Genomic DNA, 22,233 nt, shown 5'->3' with positions numbered 1-22,233 from the left:
GCGATGCTGATGATGATTATGACGTCTATTCAAAAAGCCTCGTTACTGGCAGGATTGAAAATGTATCAAACCATTATAAAGGCATAAATTATTATACATATGCATATACTAACAGAATTAAAGAAGTGAGAAACCGTTGTAAAGGCATACACTCGTCTGAAACACATTGCTAGGGAACCACGGTAACCAAAGTAAATGTTCGGAAAGTGATTGTTGAGTCCCAAAAACCATTGTTGCCTGACAGGTTTTTGCCCGTTTGGGGCATTTGCCCTGCTCTGACGAAATTTTAAAGTAGCCTATCGTTCAAGTCGGGTCCCATTTGGTATATATGTGAAATTTGGCGACGATCGATCCAAAATTGTAGATTTGTATAGAGAACATACATACACACAGACAGACAGACAGAAAATCAATTTTATATATATAGACTACTATTATATTACTCTATGGTCGGCGCTTTTCTCGGACGACCAAATTCGTTGCGTGTGACTTAGGTGCAGAAAAATTAAATCCTAATGACAATTAGATAAGAGAATAATTTTCGAGAGAATATTTTTAGTTGGGGGGGGGGGGTATCGGAAAAATCACTTCGCCTTACAGATCTTCCATGATTGACCTTTTGAGGGGTCACAAGAAATCTTTGCAGAGGAATTTTGAGTAATTTACCTTCAAATAAACAGAAATTGATTTAATAACATAGAAAGGTATTTTCTTTCGATATTTTAGTTATATTTTGGTACAAAAATACTTAAAATTTTTCAATCATCTTTTGGAGGGGGGGGGGGTGCGGGCTCCTAAGTCCTTACCTGCGTAAGCCTTTGGAGTCTATGATGTTGATTAAAGTACTCTGAACTTACTTTATGAAATTTTTGTGACATCTTTCAAAAACTCAGCTTAAAGTGAGCTCTTGTTAGCTCTGGATTTGAGATTTAAATATTGTTGCTGAGGCCAGGGCCGTCATTTCAACTTTTTCCGGGGGGGGGGGGGGGCAAACATTTTCCAGGGGGAGCAAAACACATGTACTCAATGTATGTATATATATACCATTTTTAGTGTATTTTCAAAAGCCAGATCCTATGAGGATCCTATGAGGATTTTCTACCAAAGAGTTGATGCTGGGGGAAAAAATGAAAAAAAATGCAATTCGATAATTTTTTGTGGTGCTCCTTTTCTCTTGATGCCCTAAGCACGTGCTTATTTTTCTTAATGGTTATTCCGGCCCTGGGCCGACTTAGGCTCAGATACGACGAAATGGGAAGGATGAATCGGAACCTCACATCACCTCTCATTTCGTTTCAAGCTCGTAGATGTACAAGTAATGTAATGAGTATGTACCGTATAAAACAGGAAAAAGAATGCATAAATTGATCCTACATTCAGTTTCCAGACGTTTCTTGGCGGAATTTTATCATCACATCAAAACGTTTACAGCGTACAATATGACGACTGTATAATGATTATACTTTATGTAGCACGTTTAGTGAACGACAGGCGAAAAGCCCGCCTCCGTTCGAAAAAAACATCATGTAGATGTTTCCTGCAGCTGCATAGGCACCACTCGTGAAAATCGTGCCTGTCCAATGTTTTCGTTGGCCTTATTCGATCGTAGACTTGTCTTCGCGCGGCTATTTTATTCATTAGGTCGGAACTTGACGCGGGAAGAGGAGAAAAAAAAAACCCACACCGTTCAGACCATAGAAAAAAAAGTAAAAACAGCATCTGCCACTATTTGGACGCAATATAATATAATCTCTGCATCTCTCCGATTCTTTTCTCCCCCTCAAAAATAAAAAGGCGTCATACGAGTATATTTCCGATAGTCTTGACCCTCCTTTTTAATTCGTAGGAGAACACCTGTCGTACGAGTGGCTTATGAAATAGGGAAAAGCTGTACGTGTTGCATCATGTACATGTATGTCCTGTGAAGATGATCCTTCTCGTAAAAACAAGTCTAAATTATGTATTTATAATAAAGGTCGTGGCGTGCGAGTAGAGTGCGCTCCTATATTGTTGTTGTCTGCACCTGCCGACTCTGAGGTCGACAGCTAGTCTCGTTCACTCGTCATACAATAAACAACGTTCTCGCTCGAATATGCAATAGTTTCTAGCCTGTAAGTCGTCAAGTCGTTGTCTTGAGGACAAATCTTGGCCTAGAATTCACCGAGTTCAGCCTGCAATAGTTCGTTCGTAACTTGTTGTTCAGTATATTAGCGGTGACGTCCAGCTTTTTACTGAAAAGAAAGCAAGATACAATAAGGCAGGCAGGGACGCTAGAGATCAAAAATGTTGCTCAAAGTTTGAAACATTTCTCTGTAGGGTCATAACAACATATGTTTCCCATTGACCATACGTCCTTTTTTCAAATAGAATGTACCGTTTTTTTCCCGAATCTGTAGTTGATGTCAGGGATGAAGATTCAACCTACTTTTCTGGAAAATGTTAGATTTTTGGCTCAGTAAAATATGGTAATCCTATGGGTGTCTGCCCCAAGATGATCAAAAATTTAAAGTTTTTTTTTAACAAATTAAAATATCGACAGAGAAGTTGTATATAAGCTTTTTATATGAATTTTTTTTATTTCGGTTAATTCTGAATCCCTTTTGAAGGTTAGTGATTCAAATTTATCTGGGAGAGATACCATCGCACCCTCCCACAAAGTTAGGTTCTGCGCATGTCCCTGAGCCTGCATACAGTATATGCAGGCCCAGGGCCGTAGCTAGCCATTCCTGTGCAAGAATTTGAATGTTATAAAAATACGCTCAAATACATGAGCATATGTTATGGCAAAAGCCCGAAGAGTGGTAAAACCTAGGTTTCACTTTTACCGGTAAATCCTAAGATTCCGAGTTAGAAAACGCCCGAAAAACGCTTGTAAACATACATTTCGGGCTTTTACGAAGCACTACGGTAAATGCTGACATTAGCAACTTTCATGAAAATTAGCAAAATTGCGAATTTTCCGATTTTTATAAGTTTGAAAACTTGTCATTTATTAATCACAACGATCCGGATGCTCATTAAGATCATAATTAATTGACTAATTAGTCATTCAAGTTCATGAATTTTTCTAATTTCCCGCACGCCATCGAGTACACATGTTCCGGATATTTTAATGATAATTTGGCAGTAAACTGTAATTACAGCTCATTTCGGTCTTTTTTTACCTCGGCAACAACCAAAACCAATCGGCAAATTTTGGAGAAAATATGTTATTATACAGTTGTGATATCAATCGTAATAACTGTAATTTACAAATTCTGAAAATGATTGATTACGATTATCTTGGCAAATTCATTGAATTATGTATAGTAATAATGTATAGTAATTTCGCCTGCTAATGTTTTTCGAAATAGCTATAAAAACCTTATTCCTATTAATTATCTTTAAACGAATTTCCAATCAAAGTTGGTTCAAAGAATTATTCTCTAAATCATTGTCATTCCTTAAGCATGGCAGCTATTTCAAATAGTAATTATGTAAATATAAAATCGGAACGCTGAATGTGGATGAAAGAATATCGGAAAAAGTACAATCACATGGAACTGCTAAATGAACTCAAGTTGAGCTATCCTGAGGATTTCCGGAATTGTTTACGGATGAGTAGTGCATCTTTTGATGAGTTGGTGGATTTAATCGGAGAAAAAAATTACCAAATTGGACACAGTGATGCGAAGCAGCATCTCGGCTGAACAACGTTTAGCAGCTGCATTAAAATTTCTTGCAACGGGCCGTTCCTACGAAAATTTAAAATTTTTCACCGGCATTTCTGCTCCATTGCTGAGTATCATCATACCCAAGGTGTGCAAAGCGATTTTTGATGTTCTGCGCACGGAGTACATGAAGGTGAGTGTAAAATATTTGTGCATTTAATAATTTTAATGAGAAAGTTTTTAAGTAAATGAATTTGAATTCATAAAATTTTGGTCAAGTGCATTCAGAATTTTTTTCTTAAATATAGTAATTTCTTTTTTAAAATGTAAAAAAAATTCTCATTATATCCACTTTTATATGTTCCCCTACCTTCTGCCAGAACCGGTAGTGATTTTTTCTGTATATGACCATCGTATGAGACAAGCATTTGGCTTAACGCATGTAAACAATAACATAATATTAATAAAGTGATCGTAAAATATAGTGTACCGTTACAATGCCCCTTATGATAATAAACTTTAGTCCCACAAGGTTATATTATTTCTCTTGTTTCATATTATTAACAGACTAAATGGTAAAAAAAATATTCCTAATGTGAAGAAAAAAGAAATTAAAATACAATTTATATATATATATATATATATATATATATATACACAAAAATTGTGTTCACGGCTTATATATCTATATATATATATATATAAATAAATAAAAAAGCCGTGAACACAATTTTTGTTACAGCATAAATAAAAATAAGGATTCGAAAACTGGAAAAATATTCTTGATTTCTTTAGATGTATTTTGGATATTTTATTAGGGAAAAAAATTGGACGTAGTAAAAATAACAATGCAAGGAAAAAAAAATCAAATATTTATAAAAATAGATTATTATCTTGAGGTTCTCAGCTGAGGTACTTGCAGAATGTACAGGAGTGATATATAAATTGCATTTGTGACTGCAAACATCACTGGTTTGGTCCAAGGTATTTAATAGTCCTCTCCTCTGTGCCAAATTGATTACGGATTCTGCGTAAATAGCTTGAAGAGGGTCCATCCGTTTTAACTTTTTGGCAACCATTATGCCAAAAGCTTTATGTTCACCAATGTCAATTTTGTCTTTAGCCTCATCGGACAACACATTTGTGCACAACTTCATGAAATTCATGGCAGCATCACCAACTTCATTCTTTTTTTTTTCGTTTTTGTATTTGCTGGACCTGAAAAAGTTAATTGTTTCTCCCCTTAAAATAAGATGGTATTAAAAATTCAAATCACTTGATAGTGAAAAAATAAGATAGCTCTACTGTTATTTTAAGAAAAAAGTGATTACACAGGATAAAAACATTGTCACGGTGGGAAAAGTAGGACACTTCCCCCCCCCCCTTTGACAAATAAGCCCGAGATATTTTTAACCTAGAATAGTCATGTCAAATAAGTGTAATTTGCTTAATGTAGAGATGATTGTGTTTGTCATGTGAAAAATATTTGAGCTTCTGTCATTATTTCATTGTGGAAGGCTGAGATGAATCTTGTGGTAGTCTATATTTTTTTTCTTGTGTTATCATTCCTTCCGATATTCATAAAACGTCCAAGATCTGAACCACCGATCGTTTGTGTAGAGTGGACACACGCTCTTTATGCATCACACTGTATGTGTTTGTCGGAAAATCCTAAATATTAAATGCTTTGCTTTGACATCTAAATCTTTTGAGCTCAACAACAGATTAATTGAATTTTTCTGATTCTTCCTGTAAAATTTTGGGAAACTTCGAGTTAAATTGAACGAGAAAATGCGTGTTCTTTTGAATAATATATCCTTTCTTTTGTGAGAGAGACACACCTAATGATTCACTGATAATCAAAGATATCATCGCCATATTGATGAGTCAGTTTTCTTGTTCCCACATGAACGCGTTCGGTACGTGTAAAAGGAAGATCAGATTCCCTTTCTTTTTATTTTCTCTTTCTCTCTCACTGTTCGTAATCCGTTGAATAATTTTTTTTATTCTTGAAAAGCCGATTTTTCGCTTTCAGCATATTCTGAGTCTGTTTTTTCTTTTTTAAAAAAAAAATAAATAAATAATTTAAGGGAAACAAACATTTTTGTTAATCAAGAGTTAAATAATTTTGAGACCTTGTGAGTCTTTCAATTTTAAAATTTATTCTTTTCTCTCCACTGTTTCCGATGCTTAAATAAATAAAAAAAAGGAAAAAACTATGTTGTAAAATATTGTGAGGGAGAGAAACTTTGTGATAATGTTATGTGGTATTAGTGAGATTCGATTTGTATTTTATCTGACAGATGGCGGCACATGTAACGCCGACGCCATCGGATTGTCACGCGGGAAATCGGAGGAGAAGCGATCGAACCATCAAGAGCTCAATATGTCGCTCCGTAGATTTTTATTTTGTCGTATGTTTCGTGTTGTAAATAAATAATTATTTTAAGAAATTAATCAATTATCCGGAATCCTTCGTTTTATACAAATCACGCAACCTCATAACCCAAAGTATGGTGACCGCGGACTTCAAACAAGTTCCAGTTTCTTCACTGCAGCGCAGCACGAGGCAATCTATGGGCGTTTCCCTGTGAGTGAACTTTCGCTTTCCGGAACTTGACATAACTTTTCCTGGGGGTCTATTACGCTCACGTCGTTATACAACGAGGTCGTTAGTGACGTCACGCCCTTAACGCAAATTCTGAACGAGCCTCATAACGCAAATCTCAGCGATCATCGTCAAAAACTTGATTTTTCTCAGCAACCCGCGGTATGTCGTTATCTATTTTACGAAAAACTCCCTGGTCCGAGAGTTGCGTTAGCTCCGAAAGGGATGGACCAATCGGATAATTTTCTCCGCTGCTGATAATCATCATCACTATCAACGCGTCAGGGGCGTAGCCAGAAATTTCGTTCGGGGGGGGGGGACCAAAGTGACAGAACAATGGATTTGGCCATCTTTTTCCCTTTTTTCGGTCATTTTCTCACATTTGGGGGGGGGGGGGGACCAGACCCCCAAGTCTCCCCCCCCCCCCCCCCGCTACGCCCTTGCAACGAGTGCTGCAGCACCTGCGTTATTATTATTTTATTTATTTGTGCGCGTTAGTGTGTGTTGGTTGTCCCTAATTTTCTAAGCTGCATTTTTTTTTAATTCATCCGGATTATTTTTATTTTCATCAAATATTTGAGAAAAAGGTAGGCTATGCACGCACATGATACTGGCGCGGGGAAATTTTCTAAATTATTACGTTTAAAAAATGATTTTCTATTGAAGTTTAATGATGTTATGAATTTCCAAAGTGACTATCAAAAATATCATATCTTACCATGTTTTTAACACATTTATCTACCGTCTTGATATTAAGTCAAAATCAAGAACAAGTAACCTTTTATTTACATCATTAATTAGAAAATTGGTTTCTTTGTTTCACACATGAAAATGAAGTACCACCAAATTTACACTGTTGTTGACATTTTTTATACTCCGATCAGAAAATGCACTCAAGGATTAGAAAAAATTTATTTGTTGATTAATAAAATTTACTTTGATTTTTTATAGTGTACTTTTAGTGCGCATAGTACAGTGTGTGTGTGTGAAATGGTGTTTACTGCATTACACTTCTGTGTACTGCACAGAAAGTAGCAATACTTAATTGATATATGTATATTACAAAATACCAATGCTATTAAACGAATTAAGAAGGGGAAAATCTGGAGACGTTTAAATATATATTGACTTCGATTTTGAACGAGATGTAAAAAGAATATTGAGCGAATTTCAAAATGTCTTGAAAACATCGCGATAGAGAGATTTGCCAGTTAAATAATATTCTTATATTGAGATGAGTTTAAGATTAGAATAAAGACATTTCAATACAAGATTAAAAAAAAAAAACGTTTTGTAGAGTGATTTATCTTTGTACCGAGTGTAATAATTTATAACGATTTACCACTATGAATAATTTTTTTTCCAATCAGTATGTGTGCAGATAACATTTTAAACGATAATGCTGTCTCTGAATCATGTTACTAAGGAACGTAATTCAGAGAATTATTATTCATTATAATGAACAACTTGAGAAATTAATAATGAATGAATAATTTCCAATTCTAACTAATTTGTCTCCGTTGCTCTCACCATCGAAAAATGTACGCGCGAGCGGCCATGTTTATTTCCGTAACGCGAACATAACGAGTGGTCTCCGATTCTCGTTAGTTAACGTTTCACGTAGCGATGTCGATAACGAAAATCGCTATAGTCTGTTTCAGGTTAACTTTGCAGTGAAGAGAAAGGTAGAGAGTGTATTCCTTCGCCGCAAAATATAGTTCTCATATGTCGGAGGTTTAAGATGAACCTTTATGCAGAATATTTCAATTTTTTATATGATTTTGAAAAAAATACTGAAAAAAAAGCGTTTTGAACCGATGTTTACTTGTTTAAAATTTTTAAATTATAAAAAATATTGGTTACCATTATTAAAAATCCATAGCAACGGCGACGACACTCTGGCGCGATATCCTAGACATTTTCCCCGCCAATATCACTGTCGTGTTTTTTTTCGTTACACAATTATATACTGTATATATGCATTTTTTTTTCGTTATTTGGTTGAATTTTCCATAACGATACAATTTTTCATTGTTTTACATGCAGTTGTAGGCTTACATAAAAACGAATATTCAATCAGTTTTATTTTCTCCTAAAAATAGGCTTCAGTGAGTTCAGATATTCACTCATAGATTACAAGAAGTGTTTCTCTTCCACGAGAGTGCCGATACTATTGTGACTTGTGAGAGGCCCTCTATGGGTGCAGAAGTTTTGGTTATAGGTCCTCCTTTTTTTAATCATTTATTTTTTGCCATGTTTATGGGATAGTTTTAGTTTCCGATCACGGAGAGTGTTGACAGAGTCGCGACTTCCCCTCACACGAACGGACGCCATCTTCCACCCACCTGTTTCTCCTCATGCCCCTTGCCTTTAACGTCTCTTCAGATACAATAAATGAGTGGGGGGGGGGGGGGTCCACAGTGGTTTGGGCTTTCATCTGTTATGTGACAGTTGTGTCTTAATTTTCACCAGAGATAGCCACGCTAAAGTTCTCTGCTCTTCCATTCCTGAATACTATATTTTTGGCTTTTGAATATTCGTTGTAAACAAAACTCCATAAGAATAATCCGTAATAACCATGAGCAGCACATCAACCGTAACAAAAGACTAAAGGTGTCGGGAAAACAAGTGGCATCGACGTATACCGTTCGGGGAAGGGGGAGGTCGAGTGACGGAAATTTCGGCAAGAAAAGTGAGTAAACAAATTCTAAACTTTTCCGTATCATTATTATTATTTGGTGCTATTCCTGCATTTACACGTGAAAACAGTTAACCTGCTTCTTCTTAATTTATTTAACATTAATTTTTTCCATATAAATTGAAGAAAGAATTAAAAATCCCCAAGTTTTTGAGAGCCCTGGTTAATATACAGTATTTTAAAATTATACGTTGCTTTCATAGTATTGTTTGGATTTCTTTTTTTTAATAAATTTCAGCTGAGGGAAGAGAATATTGCAGAAAAATATGACTGTTTTTTGAAATTTTTAGTGTTACTTACGGCCCATCAATGAAGAGTAAGTGACACGCTGATAGAAGATAATTATTTTTTCTAAATTTTAAAACACTTTCTAATCAAAAAACAAAACAAATGATTTCAAAAACCTCACTTTAATTTCTGCAAGTATCGGCAATGGTTTTCTTTTAATTGTATAATTATTACTAATTTAACTGTGCAATTACGTTACACGTAAAAAATATTTTTCCCAGTGAGATTGGCGAGAATCGGCCATACCTTACCGAGGCCGCGCATCGATACATAGGTTAAGAGGCTTTCGTTCCCATAGCAACGAGTGATGCGGTTTCCTCGTAGCTTCCCCTTCACTGCAAAGTTAACCTGAAACGGACTATAGTAACGATGTGAGAAAAATCAACCTTCAGCGATGGTGACGTAAATCGATCCCACAATGCACCGCAAACCCCAAACACGTTTGAAACGTGGGCATAACGACATGAGCGTAATAGACCCCCTGGATTTTCAGCATGGAAGTAAGTGCCGTTCAGGTACCACTTTTTAACCACCATGATCCAGCGCTGTGGTTTATCATGTGTGAAAGCACTCTCGCTGTTCCGAAACCGAATCTGTCACAAAGTACAACTATGTTGTCGCGAATCTGCCTCCGGAAAGTGCGGCTCTTGTCAGAGATTTTGACTGTAGTGCATATTCATTATTCATTTAGGAGAATTACTCACCGACACACAAAGGGTTGTTGCGGGAGCGGTAACAACTCAAAATTTTACTCCCAACTAATATGATCACCACGCCAAGAGTTTTCTTTCTTGGGGTACTGTCAATTTAAATAGTACTCAGTAACTTTTCACCACAACATAATTGATGTTTTCTTTCAAAAAGTGAATTTCATTTTCATTTTAAAATTAAGAGTGGTGACTCAAAACATGCACCATCACATTGGTGCCGTGATTTTTCCCACCACCACAACATTATTAATTAGACCCATTTAGAGAAATGGTGTTTTTTAATTGAAGTTCAGGTGTTTATTACATTTGATTGTTTTGTCCTTTTTCTTCAGATGCCTGCCAGTGAAAAAGAATGGTTAGAGATAGCTGATGGTTTTCGAAGCAAGTGGAACTTCATAAACTGTGGCGGTGCCTTAGATGGAAAACATACGAATTGTACCACCACCACATTCAGGATTATTATATTTTAATTACAAAAACTTCCATAGTATCATCTTGATGGCACTGGTGAATGCAAATTATGAATTCATATTCGTTGATGTCGGCAAAAATGGAAGAGTATCTGATGGAGGAGTTTTTGATTATACTGAGTTTTCAGCCGATCATTGAAAGCAAGGCAATTGCAATTACCACAATGTGAAAAAACGTCGAAAATTTAAATTTCTTGTTTTTAGGGATGAAGCCTTTTCTTTGGGGGAAAATTTTTTGAAACCATATTCCCCCAGCGGGAGTTGGACTATGCCAAAAGAGTTTTCAACTATAGGCTGTCACGTGCTAGAAATGTGGTTGAAAATGCTTTTGGCATAATTTCATCACGATTTAGAATTCTCCAAGCGCCTATAAATATGAAGGCTGAGAATATCAATTACGTAATAATTGCCATTTGCACGTTGCACAATTTGTTAAGGAAGAGAAACACTGACTACATTTGTGCAACAACTTATGACAGAGGATGTGGAAAATCAAATAGTGCATGAAGGATACTGGCACACAGACACTTTACCACTAACTGATTTGCAACCAGTCGTACTGAGAAATACGACTCTCGAAGCAAAACAGAATAGAGAGGCATACAAAAATTATTTCATGACAAAAGGAAAAGTGTCATGGCAGGATGCTATGGTGAAAGCATGAAATTTCCATTTATTATAAATATTACGACTTTTAAAAGTCATGTATTTAAATATTGAATCTGAAACATGTGTATTTCACTTTGACACCTTGAACATACCGTTTATTTTGAAACCACAAACTATAATTACCTTGGAAATATTGTACAATTGAATTATGCACCTTGAGATTATTACTTTGAAAATATTTTGCATTCAAATTATGCACACCCGCTGAATGTCACTTTGAAAATATTGAGCATTTAAATTATGCGCACCCGCAGAATGCCACTTTGAAAATATTTTGCATACAAATTATGCACTTGCAGAATATTACTTTGAAAATATTTTGCATTCTAATTATGCACCTGCAGAACATCACTTTGAAAATATTTTGCATTCAAATTATGCACCTGCAGAATATCACTTTGAAAATATTGAGGATTCAAGTTATGCACACCCGCAGAATGTCACTTTGAAAAGATTTTGCATACAAATTATGCACTTGCAGAATATTACTTTGAAAATCAAATCTGAAATAAAGCAATCTAAAAAAACAGTACTACTCTTTTAAGTTCTCGGAATGTCGTAACAATACTGAGCGTTGGAAGTTTGTTAACCGAATATTAGGCACTGAGAACAAAGAGAATGTACTTCCAGAAAATATCGAACCTCTGATTCTTGCCAATCAATTTAACTTGTATTTCAATAGTATTGGAAGAAATACTGTAGTTTCCATGGATGACTATAAAAACTATACGTACATGGTTTTCAATTTTCTTTCTTCAACTAATATTTTTGAAATAAAGAAAATTATTAACAAACTAAAAAATTCCGTATCGTCCATCGATGTAATGAACTCAAAAGTTTGGAAGCGTTTTCCTGACAGCGTCATTCAGATATTCTCTGATCTAGTTAATAATTGTTTTCACAAGTGGTGTTTTCCCAGAATCACTCAAAAAAGCAATCATTACCCCTATCTATAAAACCGGTGACAAGAATGATCTCAGCAATTATAGTCTCAGTTCTCAGTACGGCATCCAAAATATTGGAATCTATCTTAAAATGTAGATTATACTCTTTTTTAAATGCTAATAATTTTTTCTCAGACAATCAACATGGTTTCCTGCCAAACAAAAGCACTGAAACTGCACTAATTGAATTTAGCAAATTTGTAGCTGATAGCTTAGATAACTCAAAACAAACAATAGCAATTTTTCTTGATATACGAAAATGTTTTGACAGCATCAATCACAATATATTACCTGCTAAATTGCATACATATGGAATTAGAGGTACTGCTCATAAATTATTTGAATCCTATCTTAATAATAGATCTCAATCTGTTGAGTGTGGTAAGCATATTAGTAGTCCAGTGAACATGCACAGAGGAATTCCCCAAGGAACTACTTTGGGATCGTTACTTTTTACTATTTATATTTGATTTCTGTAACCTTGAACAAAATGGCAAAATAATCACATTTGCGGATGACTCTGTACTTCTTTATTCTGGGAATGATCATCAACCATTGGATCATATTATTAACAACGATTTAATCAAAGTCCGAAATTGGTTTCGATCAAATGATCTCGAAATAAACATTCTAAAAACAAAATACGTTAGTTTCTCAAACCTCACTAATTTGGATAATTGTAACCTCATTTTTCATAATAAAAACTGCCCTAATGATCTGTTATGTACCTGTACTCCATTAGAACAAGTGAGCTCCATTAAATACCTAGGTATTGTTATAGATCGAAATTTTAAATGGAAGTCCGATGTAAAACATATCCAATCAAAACTTTGTTTTATAGTGTATAAATTTTATTATCTAAAACATTATCTAAATACCCATTTTTTGCTGTCATATTATTATTCCCTTTTTCATTCTTATCTATTATATGGACTAACTGTTTTGACTACATCAATACATTGCGACCCATCATCCACACCCAAAAGAAAATAATCCGATCACTAACTGGCAATTACTCAACTCCGTCATTTGATCTCTACCGGCAACTTAACATACTCCCTTTGCGGTATTTATACTTTTATAAATCGATTCTCCTACTTAATAAAAAACAAATTAGTCTTCCTCTTAATTTATCAAGGACATCAAATAGATACAATAACATTCTAAATATTCCCTTGATACATAAAACAGTGAAGAAAAACCATTTTACATATCTTATTCCGAAATTTTATAACAAACTGCCGCATGATATTATTTTTCCCCCTTCAATACCGTTACTGAAAAAACGTTTAAAAAAGTATCTTTTCTCAATAGCTAACATCAACGATCATTTTTGAAAAACAAGAAAAAAAAAACAACAAAAACACAGCTCTATCGATCAGTGATAAATCGAATTTTATAAATGTTTAAGTACACTTCCTACTGTTTGCCTCCACATGTCGAAGTCGCTGAACAATTCTCGCATCAATCTAGCATTCCATAATCTTCATTTATAATGTATATGAAAACATACTGTATATCTGAAATGCTGTATTGTATCCTAATTGTATACTTGCTCACAGATGCAGAATTATTTCGATATAATTATTAACCTTTTTCCCCCCTTTTTTATTTTTTTGTTTATGTTTGTTCTGTCCTTGAAATTGTAGTAATTACTCATCGATACTTTGTGTTCATCAGTACAGATCCACGGGATCTCTTCATGAATTTGTTTCATTATTAGGTGCTATTTCATCATGTTAAATAAAGTTCCAATGCAGAATATTAATTTGAAAAGATTGAGCATTTAAAGTATGCATCTGCAGAATATTACTTTGAAAATATTTTGCATACAAATTATGCATCTGCGGAATATTACTTTGAAAATATGGAAGATTCAAATTATGCACTTGCAGAATGTCACTTCGAAAATACTGTGCATTTCAATTATTCCGTACATATAATATTTCATTCAAAATGAATGAAAATAATATCTTCAATCTTTCTGTGTGTTTGTAAATATTGAAGATTAAACTTATGGGTTCGGAATATTGCACATTAAACATAATTGTCATGTACTGAAAATAAACTGAAGAGCCAAAAAAACTAGTACAAGCATGCGTATGCAAATAAAGAGATATGGAACCAATCAGAGTTCGGCGCTGCGGTCGGCAACGCCTATATAACACAACAAGTGTCTGGCATAATTGTTAGATCGGTTACTGCTGCTACAATGGCAGGTTATCGAGATTTAACTGAGTTTGAACGTAGTGTTATAGTCGGCGCACGAGAGATGGGACATTGCATCTCCGAGGTAGCGAAGAAATTTGGATTTTCACGTACGACCATTTCACGAGTGTACCGTGAATATCGGGAATCCAGTAAAAAATTAAATCTACGACATCGCTGCGGCCGGAAAAAGATCATGCAAGAACGGAACCAACGACGACTGACGAGAATCATTAAACGTAACAGACGTGCAACCCTTCCGCAAATTGCTGCAGATTTCAATGCTGGGCCATCAACAAGTGTCAGCGTGCGAACCATTCAACGAAACATCATCGATATGGGCTTTCGGACTCATGTACCCTTGATGACTTCCAAACCAAACATGGCCCCTGCTCTGTCCCTTGCGGGATATAAGCAGATTACCTTGCGGCTGGGCCATGCTGGAATAACTCTCCCGGTATCCACGCCCAGCAGGCATTTCGATGCGATAGCCGCAGGGTCCGGCCCCGCCGTTCCAAGACAGCGATAAGCACGCTCGTGGAAGCACACAGAGCACTCTCTCCAGTCCATTGAACCAACAAGACAGAACCATGTGGCTGTCCTCATCCTACGACACACGTCCATCCATTCCCATCACCGCACCTTGTCCCTTACCACCCATCGGTTGATGGGTACGGAGATCAAGTCCCCTGTCCCAGTCCCTCCGGCCGCCGGTGTCTATCATTCTGGAAAGAGATAATTTTATGCGCATATACATACACACACATATATATACATACACAACAAAACACAGTATATGGAAATAAGACCGGAGTTACAGTTGGAAAATTGACGTTGAGTTACCACGCAGGGCAATCAATGGCAAACATCACAGTTATGGGAAGGGTGGATGGTACAAAAGCAATTGTAGAATATTGTTCATGTTCAGTTGTTTTGAGAGCATTCTTTCTCCTCGAACATCAAAGTCCCAATTAGAATGGTTAATTTACATTTAGTTCGGCAACGGGAATTCTGAAGAAAGTTGGTCACTGAATGTTATACGATACATGTCATGATATCACTTATATTTGCACAAAATAGTAAATTGAAAAGATAAAATGTGAAAAAAAAAAATGAATAGACAGTTATCAGTTCATGTTACCATTCATCAGTTCAGTTATGAATGGCTTTTGTGGTTTTATGGCTCGAAATCAGAGTCTGAAAAAGAATCTGATAAATAGTCAGCTCCACCTTCTGTCTGTTGTACCACGGATCTTGGGAAAATCAGTTCATCCTCATGTTCTTCTATATAGTTGATAAGTCTCTTAATCTTGTTGTGTGTGCTTGGATTTTTGTACGTATTATTTTTCCAAGTCTGCATATCATTGGATTGGTCTGATACATGGAAGTTTGCTGTAAGTGAACAGACTGTAGTGTAGTGAAAGGGCCCTCTCCTCCGCTCTTGCACCTGTCAGTCCGCCGGTGGAATCTTGCTAAGTATGTTGGAAATGGACCATGTTCTGAAAAGAAAAGGATCATCTCTCTGGTCCATCTCCTCATCTTACTTTTGACCGTAGGTAATAGGGCGAAGATTTTTCTACCTGTTTTTCTTTCATTTGTCCATCTATGTTGCCATCTAGTGTGCATCTCTTCCAGCAGAATTTTATTAGCCCAGGATCTTCGTAGGAAGAGGGAAAAGTCTGATGATTCTCTCGTTGCTGCAGCTTTAGCTAATGCGTCAGCTTGTTCATTACCCCCAATGCCCGCATGGGCTTTAACCCCTGCAAGCCTGAGCATTGGGTTTTTACGAAGCTCTGATCTAATCTGTCTTGCCACCAAGTGTCCCGAGAGAGGGTCTTTAATTGCATGTAGAGAGGAGAGGGAGTCGGTGAATATCACTGTTTTTTTCCCTTAGTTCTGTCGCTTTCTTACATGCCATATGAATGGCAAAAAGTTCTGATTGAAATACTGAATTATGTTCATTGAGTTTGCATGGCCACTGGCAAATTATTAATTCATTTCTGCAATAAGAAATGCTGCTGCCACATTATGTTCTGACTTAGAGCCATCCGTGAAAGCTAGCAGTTCGTTGGTGTCCCCATATGTCTCAATATCCGATGTTGATGTAGTTATTTGGTAGTCTGCTGGACTTTCAGCAGGGTGTTGTGTCCAGCCAGTTAATGTTCTCCGGAATTGCAGATGCCCTAGGCTGTTGTCATCAGAGAGAAGGATGTTTTTTCCATTTCTAAGAAAAAGACCCTTCTTTGCTTCGTATTCAACGAAAAATCTGAGAAGAGGGAGGCCTGCGATAGTCTGCAGAGCGTTGGTTGGTGAAGTCGAATATGCCTTTAAGATGTATAGAAGACAACCCCTTTGAATTGAGTCCAGTTTACGTCCTTGCGCCTCTGTGAGGTGACTTCCCCAAACCACGGCTCCATATACGATTATTCTCTGTGCTACTGTGAGGTAGAGAGTGCGTCTCATGGATGCATTAATTCCCCACCTTTCCCTGTAGAACACCAGAGTTTTGGAAGGAGAATGTTGATTTTGTTGGAGATTTCCGCGATGTGGTTTTGCCAGCTCAAGCGTTCATCAAAGATGACCCCAAGCAGTGGCGTCGGAGCCGGGGGTGCTGTGGGTGCTCGAGCACCCACGGAAGTTTGTAGAACGGGTCCGAGCACCCACAGAATTGATTCAAAAATCGAAATTTCCTACATGAATCTCAAGACCGGTACCCACAGGTTCAAAACACTTCCGACGCGCCTGACCCCAAGTATCTTGACTTGGCTTTTTTTCTTGATGAAATGTTCTCTAATTTTGATCGAGGGAGGTCTTTTCGAGGATATCCAGAGGAAATTGGTTTTTTCCGCTGATAGTTGAAGGCCATGATGTTCCAACCATTTACTGATCTCGTTAAGAACTGTTGTTGCTTGTTTTCCTGTTCTCTCTACCGCTGGGCCCGAGACCATAACCGTAATGTCGGCCGCTGTGGTGGTCGAGTGGTCATAGTGACGGACTAACATCGCGGGGACCCGGGTTCGAGCCCCACCGTCACCACAGTGGTGGTCGGCTGAAGTTGGTTTTCTGTGGTTCCCAACTTTGAGGCGCAAATGCGAGCCGATCTCCCCGTTAAAAAGTTTCGCCACAGAGAGCAACAGTCCTACAAACAGTACAAATATTCAGTCACTACACATCACTCACTTCACTTCTGAGATATAGATGGCAGCACTGAAAAATCATACACAACACTAGATACGCACTCAGACTATTAGGTACTTAGGTACACATACTTACACTTCCGGCACAACTCACTAGGTAGTAAATTGCCTATGGCGATAGACCTGAGTTGTGCTCGGTTTCAAAAAAAAAAAAACCGTAATGTCATCGGCATAGGCCTGGACCCGGACGTTATTTGGCCATTATATTTGCAGAAGATCATTGAGGAAGAGGTTCCACAGTTGAGGTCCTGAGCAGGAACCCTGAGGGCACCCCCTCGTCATTCTATGTTGCACAGGTCCTTCCGGCGTATTCATCTGTACCACTCTGTCTTGAAGGATGTTGATCATCATTTCTGCTAGATTTGATGGGATTGGAAGATCATGTAATTTATTGCTGATGATGTTATGATTAATATGATCAAAGGCTCCCTGTATGTCGAGTGTGATGATGACCGCGTCGTGTTTTTTCTCTCTTTGTCGTTGAATCTCACTCTTGATTGCCATTAAAGCTTGTTCCGTTGACTTTCCGTGGCGGAAGCCATATTGATGTGGGCTCATGACATTTGATCGGTCCAGAAAAAAGATGATACGTTGGCAGATCAATTTTTCGAGAAGTTTGCCAAATGTAGAAAGAAGATGAATAAGTTGGTACGAGTTGGGCAATGAAGGGTCTTTATCTTTCTTAAGTAAGAACAGTACATTGCTTATTTTGAAGTGACGAGGAAAAAATGAAAAGTAAAGACATTTATTGAAGAGCCTTGTGAATAAATCCGGGAAACGTTTCAGTAGGGCCAGCATGAGGATATTATTTATTGCATCTAATCCTGGTGCTTTCTTTTTATTCAGAAAGGATGGTATTCGCCAAATTTCTGAAAAAGTAATCCTTTTGTCATCCAAGCTGGGGATGGAAATGCGTCTTGAATGAGGATTAGAGATATTAAAAGTATTGTTTGGCAGGTTCTGTTCTTCTGGGAAGAAAAGTTGCAGTTGCTTTCTTGCCTGTTCCCGGATTTGTAGATTTTCATCTTGATTTGTTTGTACAAAAATTTGCGGCGAGGAAGATGAAGCTTGCTTAACTGTGGCCTTGTAGAACCGTCTATATGGGTCTGTAGCTAATGTACAGAATTCTTTCCAAGACTCCTTTTTTGTTTTACGGATGAGTTTCGAGTATAGGGCTCTATTTCTGTAGAATATGATCCGAAGGGTTTCTCTGTTATTGTCGTTTGCCTTCAGGAATTTTCTCTTACTCGCTCTTGCTTTCCTTCTTGCAACCTCCAATTCTTTGCATCACCAGTTGTCATAGAATATTTTTCTCGGGCGGGAGACAAGAAGGTATTTATTACCATGATGTTGAATTGTTTCAAATAACTTGTCTGTCGCCTGATCAAGCTGATCAACGTTCGAAGCGGCCTGGATATCCTGCATGTTGATATGGACATCATTTTCCATAGCACCAAGGAACTTTAGAATGCGACGTTGTGAATTTGAGAATTTATTGGAGAAACAGGGTGTAGGGGGTTTCTGGAGAGTTATTTCGATGTAGAAATGGGGGCTATGGGCTACATCATGTTGTAACACCTTCCACGAGATGTTATCCAGAGGGGGAACACAGTTGGACACAGTGATATCTGGGGCTCCCGTAGCTCCACAATGTTCATATGTTATCGATTTGTTATTATGTATTATCAGGTGATTTGCTCGTAAGTCGAGCATTGTCCAGCTTCTAGAATTATCATCACTGTAACCCCAGCTCTGATGATGAGCGTTTAGATCTGCCGAAATCAAAATCGGAGATTCTTTGGCAATTCCGCAGATGTAATTAAGTTCCTGAATGGTATGTTCTAATTTTTGAGCTGGGGATGAATAAGCAGAGACCAAGATGACTTCTCCTTTGAGAGTATTGATTTTGGTGGCCACACAGTTATCCAAAATTGTGAATGTAGCTCCAATTATGTTCTTGTTCGTGAAAACTATTGCTGTCTTCTCATTGTTCGACACCCATTTTAGCCAGTATGATGGAATTTCACGCAATTTACCATTTTTAACAAGTGGTTCCTGAAGAAGCAGAACGTCCCATGAGTTCTTTGCAGCTTTGAGAGCGATGAGTGCCATAGCGTTCTTACATTTGTTAGCGTTAAATTGTAGAATCTTTAGCATGTTGACCAGACGTAAGAAAACTTGAATTTTGAATTTTAGATGAAGCGTTGTAATTAGTTAGTCTTTGTTAAGGGTATACAAGTTGAACTTTAACTTGAAGTTATTGGCCACTTCTTGGATGGCCTGGAGTGCAGCTTTTGTTTGGCATAGGATGGAAATTCCATTCTTATGCATTTTAACGTTGATGACTTTGCCATCCAAAAATGAATACCACAGCTGTTCCATTAAATCTCCTTTGATTTTCCTGTTGAGGTGGTATTCTGGTTGAGTAAAGAGAGTTTGTAACCAGAGATCGTTTGGGACGTTCTTTCTATAAGATGAAAGGGATCTCTGATCCATACTTCTCCTTGAAGCACCCGCAGTTCGACGAGGCTGATATTTAACAGTGTTATTGCCAACAAATGGTGTTCTTGATTTACCAAGGGGACCAGAATTAGAAAATTTATTTTGGGTCGGTCTTGTGCGGATGTTTTGGAGGTTGTGATTGACTTCCGTAGTACGTCTTTCTTGTTGTTTTTTCCAGAAATTTCGAGGTATCGGTTTCCTGACGATTTGGCGAAATTGTTGTCTTGTCTTTTTCTTTTTGAATTTTGAAGCAGCCACTGTCCATGTTTTGTTGAAGATGGCTCCATCTTCCTGTTCCTGTAGTTCATTGTCATTGTGAACTATGTTGGTTGTGTTCGATGGGTTGTATTTCGCCAATTCAAACATTTTCCTCTGAATAGAAGTGAGTATTGGTTTTGATCCATCCTTATGTGTCCTTTTGTCTAAATGTTGAGTGGCCTCTACACGTGAGTGCACGTTATCTCTCTTTACTCTCCCAATATCTTTTTGTGGTAGGGATTCAAAGGTTTTTGTTTTTTCCCTTTTCTTTCTATCTCTTTGGGGAAGAGATTGTGAAGAGATAGCAAGTCGGTTGATTTCGTTCTGCTCAGAGTTAGGATGCATTATTGAGTTCTGCACTATATCCACAGGTTGTCTGCATTGAGTCTGTATAGTATATGTTGTATCTTGTTGGGCATTCAGTTGGGAATTTCCCAGGATTTCGTCTTGCGCAGAATTAGGATGTATTGCTGAATTTTGTACTTTGTCTACGAGTTGTTTATCCTGGGTCTGTACTATAAATGTTGCATCTTGTTGAGCGTTCGGTTGAAAATTTCTAGGATATTCTTGGACCTTGTCTGTTGTTTGTGTTGCTTGGTCTTGATGTTCTGTTTCCTCATTGTGCGTTCCGATGGCCCAAATACTGATAATCTCCAAGAGTTTTTCAGCTCTTTTTCTCTGAAGAGTGGGGATCCCAAACCTGAAATTTTTCTCTTCTCCAGTGGAATGTCTGAAGATTTGAATCAGCTCCCCGAAGATATCCTGGATGTTGAATACGCCTTTTATGAATGTTTTAGGCGGAGATACGTCCAATTGGTTCAGAAGACACTGAGAAGAATTTGGAAGGGAAAACTTGTGAATTGATCGAGTCAATCGGCTGTGTCATCCGTTGTACATTCTTGGATGGGGATGTTAGCAAAGATATCCACGGGCTCCATGGTTGAATTCCCCGTCCAATTTTTTCTCGTTCGTTGTGTGCTAAGGCTCCATCAATTAGTTCCTGTAAAATGACTGCAATTTCATTTTTTCCGCGGCTTCCATTGCCCTCTTGTGGAGTAGAGTGACATCTATAATCTAGATTGATGAGGTCTTGAATCGTTTTTGATTCTCTCGGAGTTGTGCAGTTGAGTTCTCTAATTGTAGTATCATTATAAACAATATCAGAGATTTCTATTTCCCGTTGGGATGGTACATTTGGTGTTTTCAGAAATTCTAGATTTTTTGTATCCTTCTCTTGATACTCCGATTGATTCTGTAATGTATTATTCTCTGAGTCTGTGGAAGAACCAATCGTAATCTCCAACGTCGGGGTGAAGTCTTCCTTAGTATCCCCGTCATCCATTAGGTTTTGATGAGTTTTCCTATATTCCATCAATGAGTCATTCAACACTCTTAGTTTGGTGTGAGAGCGAAGACGGTATTTCAGTCTCTGCTGCATTGTTCTGAGATCATTGGTAATCTCATTCATCATTATTTTGCTTGGGGTATTCTGTTCCATGTTACAAAATGCAAAAAGTAAAGAAAAAAAAATTGCGGAGTTTGTCAAATTATGACAAAAAAAACCCAAAATTTCAAGAGGACGTATAAAAAAAAAATATATATATATATATATATAAAGGAACAATATTGTGCACAAGACTCAAAATGCAGGAAAGCGGTATATGCATATGCAAAGAAAATAAAGTAAAAATCACATTTTGCAAAAAGTTGCAACCAAAAAAAAAAAAAAATCAAAGATTTTCGTAGAAGATAAACAACTCGTATACCGATATAAGCTGGTCAAAAGAAGATAGTCATGTTCGGTATCTACAGACTTGGGTCACTGAGCACTTTAATTTGGCACCAATATCAGCACAGTAGGTTAATTAGGAAGCTTGATTGATTCCCATTAATTAACTATTGACATCAAGAGTGCAGTTTTAAAACTGATAGTTAGCAAGATCAAAATCAATAATATATGCAAACACCAGATAAGGTTATTCGCTCAATAAGGTTACGAGATATTGAAAAATTTAAAGTTTGCCAAAATTT

Source organism: Pholcus phalangioides, unplaced genomic scaffold (assembly GCF_987345545.1).
Source record: "Pholcus phalangioides strain wild (caught in Gottingen) unplaced genomic scaffold, Ppha-v1.0 ptg000022l_1, whole genome shotgun sequence".
Classification (NCBI taxonomy): Eukaryota; Metazoa; Arthropoda; class Arachnida; order Araneae; family Pholcidae; genus Pholcus; species Pholcus phalangioides.
Note: the sequence above shows the minus strand (reverse complement) of the source record.